This window comes from Microcebus murinus, chromosome 4, assembly GCF_040939455.1.
Source record: "Microcebus murinus isolate Inina chromosome 4, M.murinus_Inina_mat1.0, whole genome shotgun sequence".
Classification (NCBI taxonomy): domain Eukaryota; kingdom Metazoa; phylum Chordata; class Mammalia; order Primates; family Cheirogaleidae; genus Microcebus; species Microcebus murinus.
The window spans coordinates 96666269-96684884 of NC_134107.1; the positions used below are offsets into that span (position 1 = coordinate 96666269).

General features: G+C 41.7%; 1 pseudogene; it reads right to left on the reverse strand.

The window, feature by feature from the left end:
- Window positions 1-14227: 14227 nt before the first annotated feature.
- Window positions 14228-15123, reverse strand: LOC105876102 (eukaryotic translation initiation factor 2 subunit 1 pseudogene; annotated as a pseudogene).
- Window positions 15124-18616: the final 3493 nt, after the last annotated feature.

Below are 18616 nucleotides of genomic sequence, written 5' to 3' on the forward strand. Positions count from 1 at the left end.
AATTATCATTCTTTTTAAATTTTAGCTATTCTAGTGGGTGTGTAGTGGTATTTCAACTTCATTTCTCTAACATCTAATGACATTGAGCATCTCTTTATGTGCGTATGGGCCATTTTCATATTTTCTTTCGTGAAATATGTTAAATCTTTTGTTGTCCTCCTCCCCCTTTTTTGGAGTGGTTTGTCTCTTTATTATTGAACTGTTAGAGTTCTTTATATATTCTGGATACCTTTTGAACATTTGGATATATGTTTTTCAAATATTTTCTCCGAATCTGTGACTTGTCTTTCATTTTCTTAACAGTGTCTTTTATGTTCTTTAAAGTTTTTATTCTTGATGAAATTCAATATATCAATTTTTTTCCTTTATGGTTTATGTTTCTGATGACTTATCTAAAAATCTTTGCCTGATTCACGGGATTTTCCTGCTATTTTCCTCTATAATTTTTATAGTTTCAGCTTTTATATTTAGATCTATGATCCATTTCAAATTAATGTTTGTATACGGTTTGAGCTAAGCTAAGGGTCAAGATCTATTTTTTTTCCATTGTGGATATCCAATTGTTCCAGTACCATTTGTTGAAAAGACTACTTTTTCCCCATTGAATTACCTTAGGACCTTTGTCAAATGTCAATTGGCCATATATATGTGGGTCTATTTCTGTATTCTCTATTCTGTTCCATTGATCTATGTATCTATTCGTATGCTAATATGACACTATCTGGATTATTGTAGTTTTATTGTAAGTTTGAAATCAGTTTGTGTGTAAGTCCCCAGGTTTTTTTCTTATTTTTCAAAATTGTTTTTACTATTCTAGGTCCTTTGCATTTTAACATGAATTTTAGAGTCAGGTAGTTAATGTCTACCCAAAAAAGCCAGCTAGGATTTTGATTAGGATTACAATGAATCTGTAGATCAATTTGGGGAGAAATTGATCTTAACTATATTGAGTCTTTTGATCCAAGAACATAGTATATTGCTCCATTTCTTTAGGTCTTCTTTAATTTCTCCCAGCAATGTTTTATAGTTTTCAGTGTAGAGTTCTTACATATAACTTGTTAAATTTATCCCCAAGAATTTTGTTTGTCAATGTGCTTGCAAATGATATTTTTTAAAATTTCTACTTCCAAGTGTTTATTGCTAGAAATGCAATTGATTTTTGCACATTAACTTTTGATACTGTGGCCTTGCTAATATCACTTACTAGATTTTTTTTGTCTATTCCTTAGGGTTTTTTAAAATGTCGATGATCATGTTGTTCGTGAGTAAAAACAGTTTTACTTTTTCCTTTGCAATATGTATGGCCTTTATTTATTTTTCTTACTTTATTGTTCCAGTCTAGTGTTGAATTGAAATGTCCTAGTTTCTTGCTAGTGGTTCTAATACAATGTGGAATAAAAATGGTAAGAACAGACATCTTTGCCTTACTCCTGATCTTTGGGATAAAGTGTTCAGTCTTTCACCATTAAGGAAGGTGTTAGCTCTAGATTATTTATAGATCACCTTTATCAAGTTGAGGATATTCTTAGTTTTCTAAGGGTTTTTAATTATAAATAGAAGTTAAAATATGTTGAATGCTTTTCAACATATTTTATGTTGAATGCTTTTTCTGCACCTGTTGAGATGATCATGTGGTTTTTCTTTAGTATTATGTTGATACGGTGAGCTACATTGATGGCACAATCTGATTTATGTTTTTAAAAGATCACTCTTAGGAACGAATTAGAGAAAGGCAGGGAGACCAGTTCGGAGGTTACTGTCTTGTCTAGGTGAAGGACAAAGTGGCTCGGGCCACCTGGCAGCCATGCATCTGTTTTAGAAATAGAGCTGACTTGCCGAAAGATCGAAGTGGGGAATGATCACTTCAAAAAGTTTGACTTGGATAACTGAGTGGATGAAAGTGCCATTTCAGCCCCATGTAGCTAGGGCCAGAGGCCTTGGTGGAGGGAGCACTGCAGGGCTTGGGACATTCTTCCTCCATATACTGAGCCCCTTCACCATCAGCACTGATTTAGAGGCTGTGTCCCAGAATTGCGAGTAGAGTAGGGCCTGACAAGGACTGTGCCAGTCCCCAACAATGGTGTATAAAGCAGGGAGCTGTGCACCAGCCTCCGCCCCCAAATAGGCCCCATCTGGAGGAGGCACACACCTGGAAATGGTCTCCAGTGGGAAGAGAGAGAGGAAGGAGCTCCTGGGACAGCACCTGGCTCTGTCTACAGAGTTCTTTCTGCTCCTCTAGTGAGGCCTCAGAGAGGCTGGGGAAGGGCAAGGCTAGGACAGAGGCGGGACAGAGGAGGGATATCACTGATTGATCCAGGCCTAGTGAGCACGGCCGCATGGAATCAGCCTTAGGAGCTCAAGCAGTCAGAGGGAGAAAGAACAAGAGAGCAGCAAAGGAGAGAAAGAGGGAGAGAGAGAAGTATACTTTATCATCCATAGGAACAATAATAGCAGCTCAGACCAGCCCTGGGAGCCCGGGGGTATGTGAATTAATGAGTCCACATATAACTAACTCACTGTAGGTGAGAATCAGAGTGCCACAGAGGACTTTAGATTAACTACAGCAATGGTTCTCAGTCCTGGCCTCATAGCAAAAGCACCACCTGGGAAGCTTTTAAAACTCACTGATATCTGGGCTTTACCTCCACTAAATATCTGGAGGGGAGGCCTGAACATTTCTATTTTTAAAGAGCCTCGTTGGTAATTCCAATTAGCAGCCAGGCCTGAGAACCCCTGTTCTAGTCTAACTTCTTCATCTTACAGAAGAGAAAGCTGAGAAGCAGTGTTGGGCAGAGACTAGAACTAGGTAACTGACTGTCCTGGTTTGCCCAGGACTGAGGGGGATTCCGGGGATGCAGAACTTTCAGGTTTAAAACCAGAAAAGTCCCAGAATATGGGACTTTAAATCCGGGAAAGTCCTGAGAAAACCAGGACAAGTTGGTCATCCTAACTAAAAATCTCATCTCCCAGTTTTTAGTGCCTTTTCCACTTGAAATGACAGAAGAGGTGATTAGTGGATCCTGGATTGGGTATCCCACTATTTAACCAAACCCAGAATGTGGTAGAGCCTGTGTTTCTAGCTGCCCCTCAGGTCATGACATCCACAAAATCCAAACACAAAGAGGTCAGTCAACGAGTCTCCCTGGGGACAGAATTCAGTGGGGAAGCAGGTAGTCTCAGCAGAAAGCATAGCCGGATTTGCTCGGACATCTGTTTCCACGATGGTTTCCTGCCTCCTTCTTTCCTGGCTAAACCTCCCGTGACATGCTTTCATGTCACTGTGTGCCTCTCCTCTGTAGCACTTAAGACAGCAACAATTTTATATTGATGTGATGATTTGATGTCTGTCAAGATTTTAAACTCAGTGGGGACAGGGGCCATGTCTGTTTCAGTTCACTATTGCATCTCAACACCTAGCACAGTAGGTGGCAAGTAGTAGATGCCCAGCAAATGAATGAATAAATAATGAATGTCAGTACCTATTACTGTGCCCGGGGAATAGAGTCGCCTGTACCCTTCCACCACCAGGAGATTTCAACCAGCGGGAGAGGAGTGTTAATTCTGCGTCTGGGGGCCCACACTGTTTCGACAGATGTGATCCATATTCATCTGAAATGATAATGAGGGTGGTGATGGCCTGGCTATGAGCCCTCTCGGTGCCAGCCACTTGCTGCCCAAGAGCTGCTGACTACCCTTGTGTTCAGTCCCATGCCCCGGTGACCTTCGACATCTTGATGAATATCTGTGACTTCAGAGCTTGCCAGGAAGGGCCTCTCTCACATTCCTGCTACCTCCTTGCAGGTGGCCCACGGATGCATCACCACCACCACATATTCCCCGAGCACCCCCATGTTCCGGGTCCCGTGCTCAGTGCTGGGGAGGCGGGGGCTGGCTGAAGATGGCGGTGATAGATGCGATATGACCTGGCATATTTTATCATTCCCCTGGGTGAGGAGACAAGATAAATGCTTAGAGAAAGATTATCAAACTATAGGGCAGTTTGTAATAAATGCCAGAAATGTGGTACACATGATAAGAGGTGCCCAATGTCAGAGGAGGGAGAGGATGAGATAGAACTGTGGCCTGGGCTGAGCAGGGCGGGTGGGGGAAGGTCCCCCGTTGTCCATACTCAAACACCAACCTGTGGCCCTCACTCCCATCCTCCCACTACAGTGCCCATACTCAAACGGGAATAGGACAAAAGCCTCTTTGAGAAAATGTTTGCACTGTCTCTCTGAAACAGGTGCAAGGCAGTAATTCATTAGAATGCAGTAATTCATTAGAATTGCAGTAATCCATTAGAATGTTGATGAATGTAGAACAAATGAATGAAATAATGAATGAATGAGTCAAGAGACTACCCCCAACTGCACCCATCACCCTGAGAACAGCTCAGCTATAATGAAGTGATACAGTGTTCCTGGGTCTCACTCACCCCATGAGTGTCATGAACACCCAACTGATGACGTCATCCGGCTGAGTCATTTCCTGGGAAGTGGCTTGGAGAACAAACTCCCTTTTGTGGAGAACAAACTCGCTTAGGCTTCCAGTACTTGGCTTAGGGCGCCACCTGCTGACACCCCTGGGAAAGGCTCTTAGACTCATCCACCCTCCTTCCCCTGCTGGGCAGCCTCAGACTCCTCCAGGCTGGGCACCTCCAGAAAGCAGGACCCCAAGGCCCCAGCTCCCCAGCACAGCAAAATCAACCATCTTTCAAGCCCACTTCCCCTATGTCTATATTCCCATGGTGTGGTCTTGACCTGAGCTTCCTCTTGAGGAAAAGTGTCACCTTTTTGTTAGCTTCTTAGATGTCCCTAAGGCATTAGCTGTCTGGGGTTACCCTGTGCTTCCCAGCCTCCCTATGGGGGGAGCCAGGGTCACTCTCCAAACCCCAAGGATTCTGGAGGGGGACTTCTGTTGCCCAGTGTTCCCTCCAGATCTGCAACCTATGTTGCTTCTTTTCCGCACCACGTACCCCACTGGACAACACACCAGCCTCTTCCCTCTCAGTGCTCCACCAGCCAAAGCCTATGCATGTAGCACCCTTTCCTGAAGGTCTAGAGTCAGAAGGTGGGCTCAAGTGCGGGGGAGCTATGTTGGCAAATAAAGCTGAGCGTTTCATCCTGTGCAAGAGATGGGGGTGGGGCTGGGGCCTTACGGTTAACATGATGCCATTTGCAGACCTGACCTTATGGTGGGAAGACTGGCTCCAAGACAGCTGGGGTCAGTTCTGGACACAAGAGCACTGCAGTGTGCAGACAGACAGGAGCCCTGCTCTCAAGAAGCAGACAGTCTGGTGGGAATGGGAGATGGGCAATAGACAACCAGACAGTAAGTGAATACATGATTTCTGTAGAAATAAGTGTTATAAAGAAGAGAAAATGAAATAAAATGATAGGCAGTGGCTGGCGGAAAAGAAGGAAGGCATCTCTAAAATATGAGGCGGGATCTAAGAAGGTGACATGAGCTGGCACCTGAACGGTGACAAGGAGACAGAGGGAGGCTAGGAGGAGAGTGAACCATGAGGAAGGAAGAAGGGGGACAGAGCCTGGAAAATGACTCTTCGCCTTTGGGGTGAAGCATCCACCAGAGACCACGACAGCAAGGTAACCAATGTGACTTTCAAGACAGGAAGATCAATGTGCACGTTCGATCACGTGTGCAGCTAGCTGGCTAGCATGTTATCTTGATGATTTAACCTCACTCTGTGATCTGTTTCTTGTCAAGCCCGGCACCTTGATGTTGTGAATTGTCTGAGATGATAAGGTTCTGAAGAAAAGATTCTCATCAAGCAAAAATGTGTAAGAAACTGACTTTTAGTTTTTTTAAAAACCAAAAAATCAGAACAAGCAAGAACTCTCCCCATTATTTATAGTGCAGTATACCTTAGAAAAACTAAAGGAAGGAAGCAAATTAAAAAAACCCGCCTGAATCCATTCATAGCCCTCCTTCCCTGGCAGGGGAGGACACTGGGCAGGGAATCCTGGGCCTGGGAGGTCACCTGCAGCTTGCCGCCACTTTTAGCACCACTGTCCAGAGCTCCTGTGGTGGCACCTGGGGAACAGATAGCAGAAGCAACCCTTCTAGAACGATTCAGACCTGGAGATGGTCTGAGATCCACAGGGACAAAGCCTAAGGTACAGAGCGCAGGAATAAGGCCAGGGAATTCTCCAAAGCTACGCTTATTCGTTTGCTACAAGAAACCCCAGGGTCACACAGTCCAGAATTTTCTTGTCAGTAGAGAAATAAATTCTTTCCCCAGAAGCAAACCCTCAGGAAGCCAACTGCTCATCCGATTGGGAGCAAATCCTCCCAACAAAGCTGAGTGAACTTTAGAGGCTCTTCGGCCTTCAAGAATACCTTCCTCATCCCAAAAGTGGCCAAGCTGGACTCTTCTAGAAAGATCTTAGCCCTGAATGCACTCAACCTTCAAGCTCTGCCTCTCAGTCCCAGGAAGACCTGTACTGCGCACTGCCCAACCTCCTTCCTCACTGACGCTTTCTTCCTCCTGTTGGCACCTAGACCAGCTTGTGGTTGATTCTATCTGTAGCCTTTAGTCAGCTAGTCTCTTGATTAGTTAGACTAGCTGATTTAGTCAGCTAGTCTCACCTGGGGTGTGATTTTCTAGTTTACCTCTCTTGTTTCTCAGAACTACTAGTTCGTGGGGCTCCTCCTGCCCACTTTACTCTGGCCCTGTGCTAGCTCAGCTGTCGCTTTCTGCACCGTGTGGAGCTACCCGAGCATGCATATTGCCCTCCCCACCAAGCCTAGGGCCGGCAAGGCGGCCTGAGTCCTGGCTGCACCACACGCTGGCTGCGTAACCGGGAGCAATGGATTGAAGCTCTGCAAGTTTCACTTCTCTCATCTGCGAACCAGGACTACTAACTACAGTCGCGTGGGGTCGGTGTGAGATTAAATGAGGTAGCACTCCCCACGTGACTGGTGCCCAGCACACGGCTGTGAACCAGGGAAGCGGTGCAAACTCCATCTGCTACCTGTTTTATATGCTTGTCTAACCTGTGCAGGTTCGAGACTTTATGAGTACAGGAAGGAAAGCGGTGTGGCGAGACGGGGTCACAGGCCTGGTGCCGACCCTGCCTCCACACCTCACGACTGTCGGACCCTGGCAGGTTACCTAACCACTCGATTTCCTCATCAAAAAGCAGGGCAGATGGCACCACCTGCCTTCCAGGCCAGCACTGCCCAACAGAAATCTAACACGGGCCACAGATGCAAGCCGCATATGCGATTTAAAAAATTCTGATACCCTTATTACAAAGCACAAAAAGGGAAAAAAATTCAATTAGTCTTAACAATATCTTTTATTTAACCCCAAATATCCAAAATGTTATTGTTTTGCAATGTAATCAATTAGAGATGAAGGGAATATTTTGTATATTTGTTTTGAAATATGCGAAGTCTTTGAAAGATGGCAGGTATTTTGTACACGCTGCGTCTTGGTTCAAACTAGCCAGCTTTGAGGTGCTCGGTAGCCACATCGGGGGAGCAGCTGCCTCGGTGGACAGTGCGGCACTAGGATGTTGGGAAAATTAAATGAGCTGATGGAGGTCGATTCGCTGGTCCCAGGTAGGTATGTGGCGAATGCTGGCATGATTACGTCACCACTTGAAATGGACAGAACCCAGGTGATACTCAGAATAGTTACGTGAAAAGTACTTTTTGGTGCTCATGGTTTCATATTATGAACATAACACGAGGCACAGCGTCCAGGCTAAGCACACAGCCTCTGATCCAAGCTCTCGGGTCCAACCTCTGCCGCTTACCAGCTATGTAGCCGGGGCAAATTACTAAACGCCTCTGTGCCTCACTATGCTGATCTGCAAAAGGGGTCCAAATAGTATGTACCTCACAGAGTGGTTGTGAGGATGATATGAGTTAATTCTGTAAAGTGTTTAGAACAGTGTCCAACACATGATAAGTGCACAATAAATGTTAGATATTATTGTTCTATATTTGTTAAAGAAAATCTGAAAATACAGAAAAGTTGGAGGAAACATTAATTGATTAACCCCACAGTCTTTTCTACCCAGAACAACCACAGTTGACATTTTCCTCCAGTGGTTTCTTGATAAAACACGGGTCCCCACCTATTTCCTCTCTTGATAAGCTATAGAGTGCCCCTCCCTCCCTCCTTCACTCCACACCCCCTTTTTTCGCCCTTGCCATCTCTGGCCCCAGAGCATGACCCAGAAGCCAGGTGAAGGTCGAAGAACATTCCTATGAACATGAAAAAAAAAAAAAAAAAGCAAACAAATGGACTTGTTCTTCAATCTCAGCAACACTCTTCTCATCTGTTTTCTAGTAGCAACGTCATTTGTACATCATATGACATCTTGGTTCTGACAAATGTCAACTGAGATGGGACTGTTGATTTGGTCACAGCACAGAGCAGCTCTGTGGGTCAGGATGTGACACCCTCACATGTGATAAGCCCGGAGCCCTCTCTCAGTCATGCTTGGACAGTCCCAGTATGTCTTGGTGTGGCTCTGATCTCGGGCCTTCCCTGCTAAGGCAGTGGTTCTCAAACTTCAGGGTGTGCTTATGAGAATTAGTGGGTGAAATTGTTAAAATGCAGATCCTGGGTTCAACTCAGAAAATAGTATTCAATAGCCCTAGGGATACCCAGGATTTTATATATGCTGCAGGGGACTCCGATGCAAGTGGTCTCAAGCCCACTGCTTGAGAAACCCAGTACTGTAAGGGCTATAATTCTCTTTGTACCTCGCTGGTGTCTACGAACACAAAGACAGTGATGGCAATAGCACCAGGGCAACCAAGGAGAGAGCTCCATCTCCCCTTCCTGAATGTCTGAGCCACAGTCCTCGCCTTCAAAGCTCAGCGTCTGCTTTCAGCCCTAGCACAGACGGCACCAATCACCGGTTTTGAGACTGGTGTGACTTCCATGCCACATGACACTATGGTATGAATCATTCCAGTGATAATGGAAGGAAATATTATGTCTGGAGTCAACTCTTGACTTTGTAGCTTATTAGCTGTGTGGCTTCAGGCAAGTTTCTTCTCTCTTTGAGTCTCAATGTACTGGCCTGTAAAAATAGAGATAATGTAGCCGACTTCTTGTGACTGCTATGGCTATTGAATAAGATGGCGCACGTGAACAGAGTAGTGTTTCCTGCAGAGGAGACAGTAGACACTCATTTTATTTATTCAACAATTATCTATTGGACACCAGCACGTGCCAGGCTCTGTGCTAGCTTTGGGGGTGCAAAGATGAATTGGAGGCGCTATCTGTAAAGTGTTCTCTGCGCGCTGGAGGAGGCAGGTGACGTCTCCACTATGAGACAGAAGGAAATCCACGGAGGCAGGGCTGGCTTCCCAGGAATATGACTGTCCTTTTCCCCCACATGATAAATTGCTACCCACCCAGGAATTGGGGTGTGGCCCAGTGAGACCCAGCTGTCGCCTCATTGGGGTTTGCCATGGAAAGGACAGGGTCATATCACTCAGCTAGCACTGTCCCAAGTAAAGTTGGTCTTTTCAAAACTCAAACCCACTAAATAAGCTGTGGGGTGAGGGCCTGGTCAGGGTGTAAAACCCTCGCCTTAATGTACATCAAAGACCTTTAACGTGACCTTTAACATGACCCAGTGATTCAGGTTCTTGAAATTTTCTCTAGGAAATGAATTTTTTTTTTTTATTGAGATGCAGTCCCACTCTGTCCCCTGCCTAGAATGCAGTGGCCTCATCACAGCTCACTGCAACCTCTAACTCAAGGGATCCTCCCACCTCAGCCTTCTGAGTAGCTGGGACTACAGGTACGTACCACTATGCCCCGGCTAATTTTTTTCTATTTTTAGGAGAGAATGGAGTCTCACTCTTGCTCAGGCTGGTCTTGAACTCCTGACCTCAAGTGATCCTTCATGCCCAGCTAATTTTTTCTATTTTTAGGAGAGAATAGGGTCTCACTCTTGCTCAGGCTGGTCTTGAACTCCTGACCTCAAGTGATCCTTCACGCCTGGCTAATTTTTTTCCTAATTTTAGGAGAGAATGGGGTCTCACTCTTGCTCAGGCTGATCTTGAACTCCTGACCTCAAGTGATCCTCCTGCCTTGGCCTTCCAGAGTGCTAAGATTATAGGTGTGAATGACCACGCACGGCCAGGAAATGATTTTAAAAAGAGGAAAACTTTATATGCAGAATAATATATTAAAATCTGTTTAAAAAATACATGCCCTTTAACCCAGTAATTCCCTTTCTAGAAGTCTATCCTAAGAAAATAATCATCAGTCCACACAAAAGCTACATTGCACCAGGATGTTCACTACACTGTTGTAAGAGTTTTTATTCTAAATAAGAAATGAATTGGCTAGGTAGATTATGATATTTCCAGAAATAATATTCAAAATGTTAAAAAAAAAAAAAAAGCAATACAAATAAGGGTTCTGAAGGTCCCTGCTGTGGCAGGTGTTAACCTTTTAGTTGCCAGATTGCAGAAAGGTTGGAAAGGGGAGTTCAGGGCAGCCTCAGGGGAGGACAGGCTGGGTGCTGCACCAGTGGTTCTGCTCATATTTACTAAGCTAAAAACCCAGGTAAGACTCAGTGGCAAATTATGCAGACCTTCAAAATTATTGTGGTTTAAATGTATATACATTTGTCAAGATTCACCAAATTATACACATAGGATCTGTGGATTTTGTTGTATGTAATTATATCACAATTTTAAAAATTACTGTGATGTAGACTAGTGGTTAAAAGCCTATAGTCCAAACTCAAATGAATCTGGGTTGGAAATAGAAGCTCCACTAAATTCCCAGAAAAATTTGTTTAACCTTTCTAAGCCTCAACTTCCTATCTGTTAAATAAGGATAATGATCTACCTTAAAGTATTAATGTGAGGATTAAGCAAAATAATTAATGAAAATATATTAATACAATGCTTAACTCTTAGTTTTCAATAAATATTATCTACCTTTGGTAATATAGAAAAATACATATGATATACATATTTTTATAATATAAAATATAAATGCCAAATACAAAATTATATCTGTGGTATGATTAAAGTTATATTTTTTTAAAAAACTGTTTAATCTATGTATAAAACAAAGACAGAGAGAAAATACATCAATATATTAGCAATAGTGTAGCCTCCCAGCCCATCTGGAGGCTAAGGCAGGAGGATAACTTGAGTCCAGGAGTTCAAGTCTAGCCTGTGCAGCATGGTGAGATCCTGCCTCTAAAAAAATGCTAGCAGCATTTTGGGGGGAATATGGGTAATTTATCATTTCTTCTTTGTCAACCATCTATACCACCAAATGCTCTTCATAATGAAAAAATTTTATTTTAAATATAAGAAATCATTGCAAAATCCCATTGTGTGGGAGATAAGAGTGTTTCCAAATGCTAGGATTTATTAGTATTACCTGTCTCTAGGGTACTTAGAAGGGGATGAACCTTCAAAATGGGAGCATCAAGGAGCCGGCTCTAGGAAGCCAGAGCATACAAAATCCAGGGAATGGGGATCACAGAAAAAGCAGACACTGAACACAAGAAAATAATGGTGAGTGAGTGAGCAACTGAGCAAAATTCCTAAGAATTTCAACAAATCCCAAGCAGGATAAATGCAAAGAAAACCATACCCAGGCACACCACACTAAAACTGCTACAAAGACAGATATAAAATCTTGAAAGAAGCCAGGAAAAAGAGACACACAATCTTAAAAGGAACAAGAATGAGACTAATGGATGAATTTTTGTTTTGGGCTGTGTCCCCATAACAAAACTGTGTCCCCACTCCCATAACCCCTGCCAAACTCATATGTTGAAGTCCTAACCCCCAGTACCTCCGAATATCAACTATATTCGGAGATCAAGTCTTTAAAGAGATAATTAAGTTAAAATGAGGTCATCAGAGTGCGCCCTACTCCAATGTGACTGGTGTCCTTATAAGAAGAAGAGATCTGGACAAGGACATGGACAGAGGAATGACCACGGGAAGACACAGAGAGAAGACAGCCACTTACAAACCTCAGAAGAAACCAACCCTGCCAACACCTTGATCTTGCACTTCTAACCCCCAAGACTATGAGAAAATACGTTATTGTTAAACCACTGAATCTATGGTACTTTGTCATGGTAGCCTTAGAAAATTAACACACTTTGTAACAGAAATCATAGGAGCGAGAAGACAATGAAATGATATCTGTAGAGTGCTGATAGAAAATAAGTGCTAACTTAGAATTCTATGATCAGCATAAATGTCCTTAAATAACTAAAGTAAGGACTTCCACTTCTGGCCAAGATGAAGCAACAGGAATTGCATTTACCCTCCCATCTGAAACACCTCCTTCTCACATGGACAAAATATATGAAATAATGGTTTTCAAGACCTTGAACATCAGACAAAAAAAAAAAAAAAGACAGTGATCTTGAGAGACAGAAAATTAGCAAAGTGAGCCGTATGATTTCCCCAGGGTGCTGCCATGACAGAGTCTCCAGATCATAGCACAGGGGGCTAGACTCAGGCAGAGCCTACGGAGCTGGAGTTGTTCATAAGGAAGAACAGCGGAGAGGAGAGAGTTGCACACGAGAGAAGTATGGAGGTCTAAAGAGTGTTCCTTTCAAGTATTCAGCAGATGTTGATTAGTGTATTAGTGCATCTGAGGCAAGGCAAAGAAGCTCCAAAAGAGATAGAGGGAACAGTACCTGGTGTGCACACAGAACTGGGAATTGTGCCTGTCCCCACTTTCCAGATTGGAGAAGCTCATAACTCACAGAACGTTACATAAAGTACTCAAGATGGTCTTGCCTTAGTAGAGGAAAATAATTAGCCCTCGACTAAACACTATTTCAAATTCACCTAACAAATCGCAAAAGCAAAATGCAAAAGGATCCAATTGTTTTCCAGTGACTTAGCTGCATCCCAGAATATATTTCAAGTGTAATTATGAGAATACAAAAATATCCAACAAGGTACAATTCACAATATCTAGCATATAACCAAAGATTACCAGGCGTACAAAGAAAGACGGAAACATGACCCATAATGACAAAATAATCGATCAATTGAAACCAACCCAGAACTGACACAGATATTAGAATTAGCAGAAAAGGATATCAAAACAGTTATTATAATTATATTTCATATGTTCAAATAGATAAGTAAAGACATGGAAGGTATATTTTTAAAGTTATAATTCTAATTTCTAGATGAAAACACACCAAATGGGATTAACAGCAGAGTAGACACTGAAGAAGAAAAGATGAGTGAACTTGAAGCGAATTTAGGAATAGAAACTGCCCCGTAGTTCAGAAAATGAAACACAGGGAAAAAAAACAGCAAATAGAAAAACAGAAGAAGAAGGAGAAGGAGGAGGAAAAGAAGAGAAAGAAGAGGAGGAGGAAGAAGAAGAAGAAGAGGAAGAAAGAAAAGAACTTAAGTGAGTTGTGGGTTAACTTCAAACAGCCTAATATTAGATTCCCTGAAAGAGTCCATGAAGGAGATGAGAAGGGGAAACAGAAAAATGTCGAAAGAAAAAATAATGGCCAAAAAGTGTCAAGCTTAATGAAAATTATAAGCCCATGGGCTGAAGAAACCAACAAGCCAAACAAACATCAATAAAAGAAAACAAAACAAAAATCCAAGCACAAGAAACACACAGAAAACTACACTGAGGCATATTATAGTCAAATTGCTTGAAACCAATGTTAAAGAGAAAATCTTACAAGCAGCCAGAGAAGGATATTTTATGTACAGAAAAAGGATTAAGGTAGGAATTTCTCATCAGAAACAATGGAAACTAGAAAACTGTGGAGCAGTCTTTTTTTTTAATATCACAGCAATTTATCTGATATTTGCTTGAACACAGTTTATATAGAAAAGATTAGGATTGTTGGCTTTGGGTGCCCCTGGTAAATCTCACGGAGATGCTGAACTACAAAGGGGTGTCAATCAGGAGACATCAGAAATGAGAACCACAAGCCCAATTTTAGGACTGTTCTTAAAGATTTGTCTCTAGTGAAATTAGGCCACTGTCTTAAAAATTGCTCATTGTGTTGGGGCTACTGTGTGAAAACAGCTGACGTTTAGGAGGGCATTTCATGTTCTGGTCTGTTAGAACATTTAAATACTTGGAAATAAAATATATTTAGCTTTGAAGTTTTCACTACTGGAAAACTTTCAAGTCCAGGGTTTACAGCCAGGAAGGGCTGCTCTGTGTTCCTTAAATTGGACTCTGTTTCCCACAAGCTTAATCGTCAGCTTTGGCTTCCATTTCTTCTGCATCAGCGTCCCCATCCACTTCTGCATTTTCTCTTCCCAGCCTCTCCAGCTGCCTCCTGAGTGCAGTCTCATCTGCATCTGTGACCTCTTTGGACTCGTTGGAACATTGCACACACCCCTCTGTTCCTCAGTCTTTTCTTTGGTAACAGCCATAGCTTCATTGGTAACAGCCATGGCCTATTAGATTAACCTTGATGGGCGTGGGTTTCATAGAACAATTCGAACCTGCTCTGGGGGCTTCTTTTACAGCACCAATGCCCTGGTAACCATAACAAGCCACTTCAATATCTGCTCGAATTTTGACAGCCTGTGGGGTCAAACGCCTATTAGCATTGTTAATGAGTACTCCTGGTTCATCTTCATTCAAATCTAAACTATCCAAGGCAGATGGGTCTGAGACTGCATGCTTCAAAGCTCTGTAGGCACCGGTCTTTTGTCCTTGTCATCAAAGACCCAGACGGTCCTCTGGAATAGGCTTTCCAGTTGCTCCTCTCTGATGTAGTCTAACACCTCAGTGACATGACGAAGAAGCCATAAACAGTTTTGGATTTTGTGAATTTGTCCTCACATTGGACGGCTTCCTTTGGAGACGCTCTTCTTTTTGACAAATCAATATATCCTATTTCTTTGTCCACCCTAATGACAACCACACAGCCATTCCTGCCAATTCTGACGAGTTTGTTTATAGAACGGATGGATACGCCTTCTGGACAATTCACTGGGAAGAATCATGCCTTCATTGTTGTCGTATTCCAGCAAGCTGGCATAAGCCCCCAGTTCAGCTATGGGTCTTATGTTCACCACCGCTGCATCCTCCACCTCAGGAAATCTGTGTTGATAAAATCTACAACTGAGATGCGGCATTCTGAGGTTTGTGTGTCAAACACACACTGGGGTCCCGCACAGCGCCCTTCAACCACTGAGATCAGATTTGACACTCCCGAAGCAGCCGCAGTCCTCAGCATGGCCTCACTCAACCCACCACGTGTGCAGAGCCTGCAGAGCAATCTTGAAAGTACTGAAAGGAAAAAGCAGTTGACCTAGGATTCTGTGCTCATCAAAAATATCTCTCAAAAATAATGGAGAGGGCCGGGCGCGGTGGCTCACGCCTGTAATCCTAGCACTCTGGGAGGCCCAGGCGGCCGGATTGCTCGAGGTCAGGAGTTCGAAACCAGCCTGAGCAAGAGCGAGACCCCGTCTCTGCCATAAATAGAAAGAAATTAATTGGCCAACTAATATATATAGAGAAAAAATTAGCCGGGCATGGTGGCACATTCCTGTAGTCCCAGCTACTCAGGAGGCTGAGGCAGCAGGATTGTTTGAGCTCAGGAGTTTGAGGTTGCTGTGAGCTAGGCTGACGCCACGGCACTCACTCTAGCCTGGGCAACAAAGTGAGACTCTGTCTCAAATAATAATAATAATAATAATAATAATAATGGAGAAATAATGACATTTTTAGGCACGTGAAAGCTGAGAGAATTTTCACCAGCAGAACCACACTGTAAGAAATGTTAAGGGAAATCCTTCGGGCAGAAGGAAAAGGATGCCAGATGGAAATCAGGATTGGCACAAAGAAATAAAGAACACTGGAAATGGCAGTAACTATATGGATTCTTAAAAATCATTTATATCTCTTCAAAAGGTAATGGACTATTAAATAAAAAACAATTACAATGTATTGGGGAGAGTAGAATATAAGTAAAAGTTCCATGCATGACAAAAACAGCACAAAAGCTGGGAGGAGAGAAATGGAAGTATGTTATTGTAAAGCTCTTGTACTATGCATAAAGTGGCATAATATCACTTGAAGTAGGCTTTGGTAAGTTAAAAATGTATACCACAAACCCAAAATCAAGCACTAAAAAATCCCCAACAGCAAAGGAGATTTTAAAATACTCAATTAATCCAAACAAGGCAGAAAAAAAAGGTAAAAGGGTACCACAGAACAGATAAGACAAAGAGAAAATACATAGGCAGATGATATACTCAAACCTAACCACATCAATAATCATTTTAAATATAAATGGTCTAAATGCCCAAATTAAAAGGCAGAGATTATAAAATTGGAAAAAAGTTATAAAATTGGATAAAAACAAAATCCAGCTATATGCTGACAACAGGAAATGCATTTTAAATATAAAGATATGTATAGGTTAGAAGTAAAGGGATGGTAAAAGACAGGCTGTGTTAATGCTAGTCAAGGGAAATCTGGAGTCGTTATATTAATATCAGACAAGATAGATTTTAGAGCAAAGAATATCATCAGAGAAGGGAAGGTCATCTTGTAATGGTAAAGGGATCAATTAATGAAGAGGACATATCAATTCTAAATGTTTATGTACCTTCAAAATATGAAAAGTAAACACTGATAAAAATGCAAGGAGAAACAGACAAATTGACAACGATAGTCAGAGATTTCAACACCTTTCTCTCAATAAGTGGTAGAAAAAGTAGGTAGAAAATCAGTAAGAAGACAATACATTTGAACAGTACTACCCACCAATTTGACCTAATTGACATTTATAGAACATTCTACCTAACAACAGCAGTATATACCTTCTTTTCAAATGTACATCATCAAGAGTATTTATCAAGATAGACCATAATCTGGGCCTTAAAATAAGTCTAAATAAATACCAAAGAATTCAAGTCATACACAGTATGTTCTCTAACCATAACAGAATTAAATTAGAAATTAATATCATAAAGATATCTGAGGCCGGGCGCTGTGGCTCACGCCTGTAATCCTAGCTCTTGGGAGGCCGAGGTGGGCAGATTGCTCAAGGTCAGGAGTTCAAAACCAGCCTGAGCAAGAGCGAGACCCCGTCTCTACTATAAATAGAAAGAAATTAATTGGCCAACTGATATATATATATAAAAAATTAGCTGGGCATGGTGGCACATGCCTGTAGTCCCAGCTATTTGGGAGCCTGAGGCAGGAGGATCGCTTGAGCCCAGGAGTTTGAGGTTGCTGTGAGCTAGGCTGACGCCACGGCACTCACTCTAGCCTGGACAACAAAGTGAGACTCTGTCTAAAAAAAAAAAAAAAAAAAAAGATATCTGGAAAATCCTCAAATATCTAGAAACTGAATCTCGAACTTCCAAATAACCCATGATCAAAGATGAAATTGAAAAATAAATTACAAAGTATTTTCAACTGAGTTAAAATGAAAACACAACACATAAGAATTTGTGGGATGCTGTTAAGCTGTACTTAAGGAAAATTCATAGTAGTAATTGCCTATATTAGAAAAGAAATATCAAGTAAATAAGTGCATATTGCACCTTAAGAAACCAAAATAAAAAGAGAAAAACCCCAAAGAAGCAGAAAAAGAAAATAATAAAGGTCAAAGTGGAAATTAATGAAACAGAAAACAAAACCAAAAAAAGTCAATGACAGCAAAAGCTGGTTCTGTGAGAAAATCAACAAAATTGACAAATATCTAGCTAGAATGATTGGGATAAAAAGAGAGAAGACCCAAATTACCAGTATCAGGAATGAGTGAGGTGACATCACTCAACAGGTTCTACAGAATTAAAAGGATAAAAAAAATCAATATTATGAACAACTTTATGTCAAAAATTTGAAAACTTGCATAAAATGGACTAATTCTCCTTGAAAAACACAAATTACCATGGCTCATTCAAAAAGTAATAGAAAACCTGAACAGCCTTATATTTATTCTATAATTTCAAATTATAGTTAAAAACCTTCTTACAAAGAAATCTCCAGGACCAAATGGCTTCACTGGTGAATTTTACTAAATATTTAAAGAAGAAATAATGCGAATTTTATATAAATTCTTCCAAAAAATTGAAGAGAAGCAAATACTTCCTAACTTATTTTATGAATCCAATGTTACCATGATACTAAAACCAAAGACATTCACAGGAGGAGAACTAAAGTCCCAAATCTCTTATGAACATAGATGCACAAATTTTAACAACATTGAATCCAGCAATAAATATATTAAAAGGATATGACATCATGACCATGTGAAGTTTGTCCCAGGGCTTCAGGGCTGAATTAACACGTGAAAATACCTCAGTGTGATTCACCACATTAGCAAACTAAAAAAGGAAAACTATACCATCTTCTCAATAGATGCAGAAAAAGCACTCAACAAAATTTGACATCCATTCCTTATAAAAACTCTCAGCAAATTAGGAATACAAAAGAACTTCTTCAATTCTTTAAAAAAAAAATCCACAAAAATCCTATAGCTATCATTCTTAATGGCAAGAGACTAAAAGTTTCCCCCTGAGAGAAGAAACAGGACAGGAGATTCCCTCTCACCACTTTCATTCCCCATTTTACTGGAGGTTCCTAGCTGGAACAATCAGGCCAGAAGAAGAA